The following is a 10,788-nucleotide window of genomic DNA, read 5'->3' on the forward strand; positions in this document are numbered from 1 at the left end:
ATAAATTTTGAATAATTTAACACTTATTCACATAGATTATCCTGATTATACACTATTGCGGAATACATGCATAATACATAAGCTCCTCTACGTTGATCATCAATTTTGCAGCAATAAAAACAATGAAACATCAATCGCATGCGCACATTAACACAGTATGTAACCTGGGGAAAGCATACAGCTGAAAACCCCCAACTATCTGTATATTATGATGATTGAGAAAATGTAACAATACATAGTACAATACTCCTCGCAAGTACTCAGTACTATCTCCACCTATTACACACAAACTAGCTCAGATCTGATGCCTCAAATCTCCTCCACTGTTTGCCTGCCTCCACTGCGCAATCCTGCATGAGAATAATGATGAATGGCTGATCCAAACTCGTATTTCACTTGGCTGAACCACGCAATCCTCATTGGAAATACTCAATCCATTGATTGTGCAAATCTCATGCACAACTATAGTCACAACTGACAGCTGTCTTGCCCTTTCACTCACCTCTAACACCTATCTCCACTGAACTGTCCATGCACTGAGTTAACTGATGTATTCTTTAGTTGCTTTATGAGTTAATAATTAGTGAATTAATTAATAATTAATTCACACCACTCATCACTAGTGTATTCTGTAGTTAGACTAAATACAACTAGTTCAACTAAGTCAAACTGAACACAACTCCATCAACTCCTCAATCAACTCGACCAAACTCAATCACTTGAGTTCTAACTGAAGTCCACCATGCAATAGCTCAACTGACTCATAGGAAAAGCATATTTCCTTCTGACAGCTGCATGTGCCACATCCGTAGCTCGAACTGAAGTGCTGCAAGAGGATAAGATAATGTTTATAGTCCAAATATTATTAAGAGCTAATAATATTTGACTATTCTATTTTTTGCCTGGCAGTCTAAAAATAGACTCCGCCCATATGTCTAAAAATAGAAGTCCATCTATTTTTACCAACATGACCAATCATCCATAAACAGCATCCTGCAACTCATAGGCCATGATCCATATGTCTAAAAATAGACTTTGCGCCAAAAATAGCTTGTGGGCTCACTTAGTGAAGGCAACTCCTTTTCACTAAGCTCCATCATCTTGTTGCATTTTCAACACGCACATCATAAATATTATCTTCAATGTTATCTTCTTGATCAGTGGAAGAAGACACTAAAGAGGCAGCTCCGAACATAATGTTTTTCTCCCTTACTCGATTGGCTTCCATAAGCACCTTTTCCAACAAGAGCTTAGCCTCCAGATTGAGTTGACTTTTGAATTTCCACAATGTAGGCCAAACCAATTGTTCTGCAGAATTGGGATTCAGTAAGGCTGCACCGATAGACTGTTCGTACTTAAGCCAATGGTTCTGCAGAACTTGGATTTAGTAACGATGCACAGGCAGAGTGTTTGTACTTAAGGGCTACTGCATATGGGATGCGTCTTCCAAGTAAAGAACATTAATTAGTAGTCTACAAAAATCTCTTGGTAAATTCTCTCTTTTTATCTCCTATTAAAGTAGTCCTATCTTTAACAAACTAAACATATAATAAAGTTTGGGTAAACAAGACGAATGAAATTATGCCCTCGGAGAGAGTTAAGGGAGTTCTCACCAGACGCATCTCGGTGAATGCGTTCAACACCACAAGCCGACAATTCTCGCATAGAATCCAAGAAGCCTCCTTGAGCAGCAAGGTGCAGAGGCACGCTCCCTGGTCGTCTGTAACGGAGAAAACATACAAACAAGGGTGGGTTTGATTAAATCTTGAGGCAGAAGAAACCTTGCCTATTCAGTCACAAACAACAAAAATACAAAGTTGACAGAATTTCCTTTCAAGTTCTGATAGAGCACATGCTTTTCAGGAAAGAAAGATCCATTTGGCACAAATTTTCAAGAAAAAAACCCAATTTTCACGAAAGAGGCACACATGTTATTAAAATGAAGAGAAATATTTCAGATGTGACAACTATGGTTTCGATGATGCAAATAATCTAATTACAAAACTGGGTGTCTCTATCTCTTACCCATGGCTCTATCTCGTACCCATGAGCTCTAGTGGTTGCACAAACTAAAGCCCCATTTCTCAACAGTAATTGAACAACCCCTACATGTTTCATTCGGGACGCAAGGTGTAATGAAGTGGCTCCAACCCCATCTCTCATGTTTACAAACTAGGAAAATCCCCAAGAGTCTGCAATGGGAGTAGACTAGGCAGCTGAGAGAATGGATTCCAAGCAATTAGTGTGCGTATCGTTTGCTGCATAGTGCAAGCAAGTTCTCCGATGCAATGTGTCAAACAACAGTATATTTGCACTAGCTTGCAGAAGCCTCTAAATGCAAAAAACCTTCCCATACATGGCAACCATCATGAGAGGAGTCTATTTGTTGCGACTCAAGGCATGAGGATGCAACAATTCTCGCACAAATTCCAAGTAGCCACCTCGAGCAACAAGGTGTAGTGGAATGCTCCCTGGTCGTCTGTAAGGGAAAAACACATACAAACAAGGGTGGATTTGTGTAAGGGAAAAAACATACAAACAAGGGCGGAAAAAACATACAAACAAGGGCGGATTGTTTAAATCTTGAGGCGGTGTGAACCTTTCTTGTTCACTCACAAACAACAAAAATACAAAGTTGAGATAGTTTCCTTTCAAGAGAGCAGCCTCCACCCTTTGCAAATCCCCTTGCTGGATGACAGAGAAGAAAGAATTTTCATTAGAGACATTGCAGCTCAGAGCCTGACCCATTTATTACCAAATCTTGCCTGTTGAATCCCAAATGCCTTGAGTCCCTTATCAACACCTCTCAGACATTTGAATCCTGAAAAACCTAACTCAGGAGTCTCAAATAACTTACCAGACAACCCTGATAAAAGTTTTGTTTCGCCTTGCTGGTAGAATCTCGGTCCGTGGAATACCATGGTGAAGGTGTAGAATCTCGGTCCATGGAATACCATGGTGGAGGTGTCAAATGAGACATTCCCTACACACCAAGCCCTCTCATGCTGCAATAAGCAAACAAAAAAGATTAAGTTTTGATGGTTATTGTTTCAGTTATAACAAGATTTTTGATTAATAGTGACAAACATTTTAATTGTCTAACATCAGATCAGACAAATCATAATAAAACACGTAAGACAAAAAAAGAATTGATTTCAGAAAGAAATACCTTACGACGTAAATATATCACATCATGCTTCAATTATTATAAATTTTCAACCATAAACCTTCAAATATATTTATTACCAACCTCTTATATATAGAATAATGTTATAATGGTATAGTATATAACGGGAAAGACACTTTACACTTTGAAACATGCGTGGGATTTTTGTTAAAGAACTTATGATCTTTAAAACATATACATTTTGTAGTTGACGTGCAATTTTATAGTTCTAACACTCACAAAGAATGAATCGTAATGAATAATATATAGTTGAATTAACTCCAATTTATATTATATTTGTACTTCGAAGAAATGAAATTCTAAAAGGTTGTATTTATGTTTTAATGAATTTTGATATTGTGTATGAAATAATTTATAATTTTTCTTAATAAATTAAATTTTAATATTAAATATTTTTATGGATATGTACTCTTGAGTTTGTAATGTGTTTGAGTTTTTAATATTTAAGAAGATAAGTGATTATTTAGGAAAAAAAATGCATTCAAAATGTATTAAGAAAAGAAAGAGAAAGTTCTTATTAAATTTATAAGTTCTTTGTAATTTAAGATATAGGGGATTTATAATTTTTTCAATATTCAATATGGAGTTGATATGTAACATTCTAAAAAATAATAATAGTAAAAATAATTTAATAATTTTACATTTTATTGTAGAGATTGTGAATCCAAAATAAAATACTTCAATGTTAACTACATATATATTATATAAAGCAAGTGAGAAAAAAGTTATGATAGTTAAAATATCTTATGAGTATGTAACTCAAAACTAGCATAGATCCATTTCAATTTTAGATCTACTAAAAACTTATAGGAATCAAAATTTTCTAAATACAAATAATTCCTAAATTTTCCACTCAAAAAAAGATTTGCTTGATCTTTTTAATAATTGATAAGTAATTTTTAATAAAAAATAAAAATTATATAAAAAAAAATTAAAAATATATGTATTTAAAATAAATATATTAATATTACTGCTTTAAAAACATTTTTTTCTCTATTAAATAAATATTAATTTTTTTCTCTAATATTGAAATGTAAAGGAATAAAAAAAAACATTTTTTTTATTAAATAAATATTAAAAAGTTTTGCATATTGAAATGTAAAGGAATACAAAATGGCTAAATAATATAATGCAAATTGTTGGAGTCAACTAAAGTCAAGAGAGTTCCTTTCAAACTAAATATGTTTCAATTTAAGCTCGGGAAAGAAAATTCCCAACCATAATGAAATTTATTCGTAACAATTATTCGAAATGGACTAATTTTATTGTTACTAGAAATGGAATAATTTTGAAATAAAATTGATGGAGTTTTGCTTTTTTAACTAAATATGACGCTTTAGAAAATTCCCGACCAATGGAAGTTATCAATTTTAAAACAAAGTCGTGAAGCTCATTCACAGAAAAAGATTCTCTTTTCAATGGAAGTTATCAATTTTAAAACAAAGTCGTGAAATCACATTCGCAAAAAAATACTCTTTTCAAACTAAACATACTTGTTTTACTTATGTTTTCTTTACATTTACTAAAAAAACTTACCAATAATTTTTTTAATTCAGAAAGTGAATTTTTTTTTTTTTTTGCTAAGGCAAGAGTGGATCCTTCTATTCAATTTAAAAAAGAAATGGTATACAAAAAGGCTTAAGCCCACAACTAGCCGTTAGATCCTGATCTAAAGATCCAGCGGCTGAGAGACAAATTGGGTGGCTAACAAGCACACTGTTTAACAGGTAAAATGGACCCGATGAAGTCAGTAGATCTTAATTGATAAATACATCGGGTCCATTTTTCACATAACCATCGTTTAATTTTCCCCTCCGAAATCCGTCAAATGCACGCGATTCCAGATGGTACGAGCTAACAGCTCGAGCATTAACCTCCAATTCGGGCCCACCAACTAGCTCGATGAATCTTGGCCATAGGTTGATCGCGAATGATCCAACGGTTGCAAATCATATCACGCTGCCTTAACCCACCGAAGATTACCGCATGATGAGGGGTGGTATTTCCTCCCCACTCTGAGCCACGTGTTGCGTGGTGAGTGGAATCACACCCAAATGAGAAAAAACCGCTTCCAGCCTGAAAGCGGTGCGATACATCGGAAACCACTTCAAGGGTGGTAAAGTTACCGCAGACACAAAACGGGGTTTTGCAGCTGCCGCGAAAGACTGGATTCCGGTGCCGACCAAAGGAAGATGAAGCTCCCTTTTTCCAGCCAACTCCCTGAAACTTCTAGTTCGCTGTTGCCAATCAGATACCTGCAATCCAAAAGCACTCTTACAAGTGTCATTATACTGCAAAAAAGTCAATCAGGTCCCGTTTCCGTGGCCCTGTTTCGGAAAATCTTATTGTCCTCTTTCGCCTAACTACAACACTGCTCCCTTAATCTGTTCTGAGACATCTCTCGCCATATCAACTTGACCCTGTTTTTAGTGCATACTACTCCTTGATTGGCCATAATGTCTGCCAATTTATTGGCCGTCCTTCGAACATGAGTGAAACTCACTGTGCGTAAGTCTAGGAGGTGAATTTGTATCCTTTGAAAGACCTAGATTAGCCTCCAATGACTTGAGACTTTTTCCGGCTCTGTTCCACAACATATTCTTTTAACCGAGTTAATGATCAACTCAGAATCAGCTTCAATAATAATATTCTGGAGATTATCCTGCTTCAGGAAATCTAAACTCTGTTCAAGAGCCATTAATTCAGCCATATTATTTGTAGCTCTTCCCAGATGGCAATGGAAGACAAAGAGAATGCAACCATTATCATCTCATAGCACTCCGCCAAAACCAGCCAAACCTGGGTGGCCTTTTGAGGCCCCATCAATGTTGAATTTCAGAAAACCCTAAGGGGGAGGATGCCAATAATCTGGCTTATTAGAAGGATTCATAACCTTCCTGACCATCCCCTGTGGTATAAGCCCCTGCATCCCCAGCCGACGCAGAATCTGCATCTCTGTTTCAGAAGGAGGGTTTTTTGGGGAGTTTTGCACAATAGTGCCCACCGTCTCTTTGAGCTGTCTTAAGATCCTCTCAAAAATGTGATGGGTGGTGCTGTGAACATTTTTGAAAATTCTATTGTTCCTTTCTTTCCAAACATTCCAAATTATGAAGCCTGGAATTAAAACCCAAGCCAGGCGAAGAAACTCATACTCAGAGAAGTTTCGTCTCCAGTTATTTAGGGTATTGATAATGCTTGCTCTGTCCCTGTCCGTCTGTTGAAAAATTGTGGCAAAGGTGTCCCACAACCTAGAGGTAAAGATGCAATCATTGAGAAGGTGCTCCATTGTCTCCTCTTGAGCTTCACAGAGCTGGCATCTAGAAGGTCCTAGAACACCCCTCTTTCTAATATTGTCCCAAGTCAGAATTTTTTTATGATGCACCAACCACATGAAGAGTTTGATTTTCATCCAACCTTGATGCCTCCACAGGTTCTGCCACACTCTGTCCGGTGCATTGGAATCCCGCTCAAGCAATATCTTTTTGGCTTCCTTAATATTGAAGGTACCTTCTTTATTGTTGCCCCATCTAAGTTGATCATGCCCTTCTAAAACAAGAATCTTCCTTTGTTCCAAAATAGTCAGTAGTGCATCTGCTTTTGCTTTCAAGGGGTTATTATCCCCAAATTCTAAATTCTTCCAGGTTCTCCATTTGTCTTCTGTACTGGTTTGTTCCCAAAAGTCTCTAACCCTGAAAAGCCCTTTGGTGTCAGTTTCTTTCTTAAGGTCCAGAAAGTCCTCTCTTAACAGTGTAGGTTCTTGTTGCCATTTGAAAGTGAAAATATTTAATATAGTTCAATATATATATATATATAGAAGGAAAGAAAAAAATTATTTTAATGCCTACAAAGTTAAAAATAGTAAAATAAAATTATATTAAACAGGAAAATTGCTTAAATTTTAGTATATCAAAAATAGAAAATTCACAATATTTTGCAAAATATACTTATATCTTTATTCAAATAAAAATAAAAATCCTTAATATTTTCATTTAAATGAAATTCGAAAATTTGTTTAATAGTCATATGATGAAAATTATCCGATCCCTTTGAATTATTCAAAACAGAATCTTGTCCGGTGATGTATGTTGATGTATTAAAGTGGGGTCGCTGGTGATGGAATTTGATTATGTTGCCCTTTTTTCTAACTCCTAATCATGAACTGATTGTCGGGAAAAAAAAAAAAAAAAAAAAAAACGTTATAAAAAATTGTGTTACATTGGTCGGGAAATAAAAGACGGAGTAATCTTAAACATTAGAGGTTTTTTATTTTTATGGGTTAGAATTTGATGATAAAAATCTATGTTAAATTGTGAATTTTTATTTTTTTATCTATAATTGAATTTAATAATTTTATAAAAATATCAAATCTAATAAAATCTAAAAAAAATTAAAAAAATAAATGTGATAAAAAATAGAATTGTTTTTAGTGTGATTTTTTGGACTTTCCCGTGTTTGAATCCATTGAAATTTTTATTTGTGTTATTTAAACTAGTTTTTTTATTGTATATATGGATTCAGCATTCTGGAAAACCCTAGGGCATTTCGATTGCACAGGATTACTCATCAAACTTGTGATTTTAATAAATTTTTGTCTGATTTTAAAAAATTATACCAGAAAAACTCGTTGTAAATACTTCAAAAAAATTGCACTAAAAACAACTCCATAAAAAATTGTATCACATTGATTGGCTTTCAAAAAAATGTGCACGTTCACATCGTATAGAATAAAGCAGTCAGAGCAGAAGGGCCCTCGGTATGATTTGTCCTTTCCTTTTGACGAGAAATTCCCGGAACTTTCTCTTAAATTGAGGAAAAGAAAATTCACGATATTAATTCTTAATATTTTCTCTTAATTCTTAATCTTATTCGATGAAATGGTAACTTTGCTCCCATTCCATCGTCGTTGATGTATGAAAGTGGGGCCGATGGTAATGGAATCTCATTATGCTTATGCTACTCTTTTTTATCTGATTCTTGGGATTAAAAAAGTTATGCTACTCTTTTTTATCTGATTCTTGGGATTAAAAAAGTTATGCTGCTATTATTTAACTGATTCTTTTTGAAAATTTCTGTATAAATTATAAAACACAAACTTATGGCCACTCCGGGATCTGAACAAAAATTGGCCGAGGAAAACAAATAGAATACGTGATAAACCATTATGTTATATTGGCTTGCTTTCAAATGAATATTTTTTTGGTTTACGTGATAGAAAAGAAAGCATTGGTAGTTGGAAGGGTTGTTATTATTAATTATCGTATAAATTGATAAATGTCTTTCGGATTAATCACATCATTAAGATTTTGTCGACATTTTGAACAACCTAATGTGGTTCATCCTCAGGACAAGGTGAGAAAACTAGTCCATCTTCAAGAATAAATAGCATGGATGCATTATTGCCCCATATTAGCCGTTGGAAACTAGCCGCTGGCGATTAGTTAATTAGTAAAAATCCAAGACGACAGTAAGGAATTATTTATTAAAATATCAAAATTTAGTTATAAAATCACTGTTAGGAAGCATAATTATATATATTAATAATGAATAATTTAGTTACAAGGTATTATTTAAGAATGGTTCATAAAGTATGTCAGAGGGCCAACAAAGTGTTAAGAGTTAAAACTGCTCGTGTTGATCCTATCTCCAAAGTTCATCTCCTGTTTCGGGACCACGGATAGGATTGCCCATATCCTTAGAAATAATAATGTTTCCTCTTCGTTCAAACCTCTCAATACCATCAGAAATTCTCTTGGTTCGGTTAAACACCCTGTTGACCCTAAGGACACAAAAGATGTTTACCTTATTCCAAGTTCTTGTGGTATTCCATATATTGGAGAAACGGGTCAGCCAATTAACCAGAGGATGCATGAGCATGCTGTTGACATCAGGCACAATCGGTCTCGCTCATCGACTCTAGCTGAACATGCGAAGAAATCCAAGCACCGTGTCTGCATTGAGGATTCTCGAGTTATTGCTAGGGTTGATCATTTCCACCATAAGAAGCTTATGGAGGTGATTGAGATTGAGAGGCATGCCAAAAATCTAAACAGGGATGATGGTTGGAAATTAAGTAGGAGCTCGGTTCCGGCCCTTTCTTCGTGATTCCACACCCCCTGTCTCCTCTCCCTTTTTTCTTTTTTCTTTTTTCCATATTCTAGTTTCTTTGTTTATCATTATTAATTTAAGTTCTCTCGTATCCTTTATAAATATATCATATTTTGTAGCTTGTATTTCCCCTTTTATTAAATTCATAATAATAATATTATAAATCAATTTAATTTATAATAATATATATATTAATTTACTTTATTAGCCCCTAATTTATTTATTAAGTTATAATATTTTGATACTATTTATTTAACATAATTATAATAAATAAATAATTAAGCTCCTAATTTTTTTCCGATATATATATTTAGTTTTATCTTATTCTTAACCACTTTATAAATTTATAATATTTTTTACTCTTAACCCTATTATTATTTAATATTTTATTAATTAGGTTATATAAACCCCCTAACAACTATTTTTAATAGTTATAACTCATTTTAACCCCTCATTAATTTATGACCCATTCTTAAATAATACCTTGTAACTAAATCCCAACCCATATAGTATTATTATCCATTATTAATATATATAATTATGCTTCCTAACAACTATTTTATAACTAAATTTTGATATTTTAATAAATAATTCCTTACTGTCATTTTGGATTTTTCTTGATTAACTAATCACCAATGGCTAGTTTCCAACGGCTAACTCTGGGCAATGATACATCCATGCTATTTATTCTTGAAGATTGAATGATTTTCTCACCTTGTCCCGAGGATGAACCACATTAGTTTGTTCGAAACGTCGACCAAATCCTAATGATGTGAGTAATCCGAAAGACATTTATCTACAATATGGATCACAAAAGTCTTAGATCTAATACCGCACAAGCTATCACGAATCTCGTTTTGGTTGTTTGCTGTAATGGCAATTATGCTCTTTTACATCCTTCGAAAAAGAATGAAAGAATCTTTTTTTTCATTATTGAAATTAGAAAATTTAACTATTACGTTGTTGCACAACTATAAATGTGTAATTCTTTGGTCTTATCTTTGTATTAGAGTTATCAGTTACAAAATCTCAACATTAGTGTTCAAAATCCCGAGTTTGTTTTTAGTTACACAATCCCTGGTTCCCTTACTCAAGTCTTTGTTGTTGTAGTTCTAATTATTATTGGTTGAGGATTCCATTGGTGGGAGAGAAATTTTCATTTTGAGATTTTTCAATATTGATATTCACAGGTCTGGGGATTTGTTATTTTGTGCTATCAAGGGAACTGAACGTATTTATGTTCCTCTTTATTGAAAGCCATATCATGGTTGATCCTGGTTTAATATATGGATTTATTGGTGTGGGAATAGACATGGTTATCCACCAAATTATCGATCACATTTATACAAGCCTGAATAAACTCCACAATGAAAGGGCACAATGAAAGAGCATCATATTAATGATAAAATTACTTATTTATACATATGCAATCTAGGTAAGAGACAATTGTGTCTCGGTAACTTATTAACCATAAAAACGAAATGTAAAACTAATTA

The 10,788-nt window shown here is 33.9% G+C and overlaps 1 pseudogene; it reads right to left on the reverse strand.

Annotated features, from left to right (window-relative positions):
- LOC149264717 (uncharacterized) overlaps window positions 1–5,897 on the reverse strand; it is a 29,352-nt pseudogene extending 23,455 nt beyond the window's left edge.
- Window positions 5,898–10,788: the final 4,891 nt, after the last annotated feature.

This window comes from Pinus tabuliformis, chromosome 6 (assembly GCF_031772625.1).
Source record: "Pinus tabuliformis cultivar Carrire ecotype Pingquan chromosome 6, CPIR1, whole genome shotgun sequence".
Lineage (NCBI taxonomy): Eukaryota > Viridiplantae > Streptophyta > Pinopsida > Pinales > Pinaceae > Pinus > Pinus tabuliformis.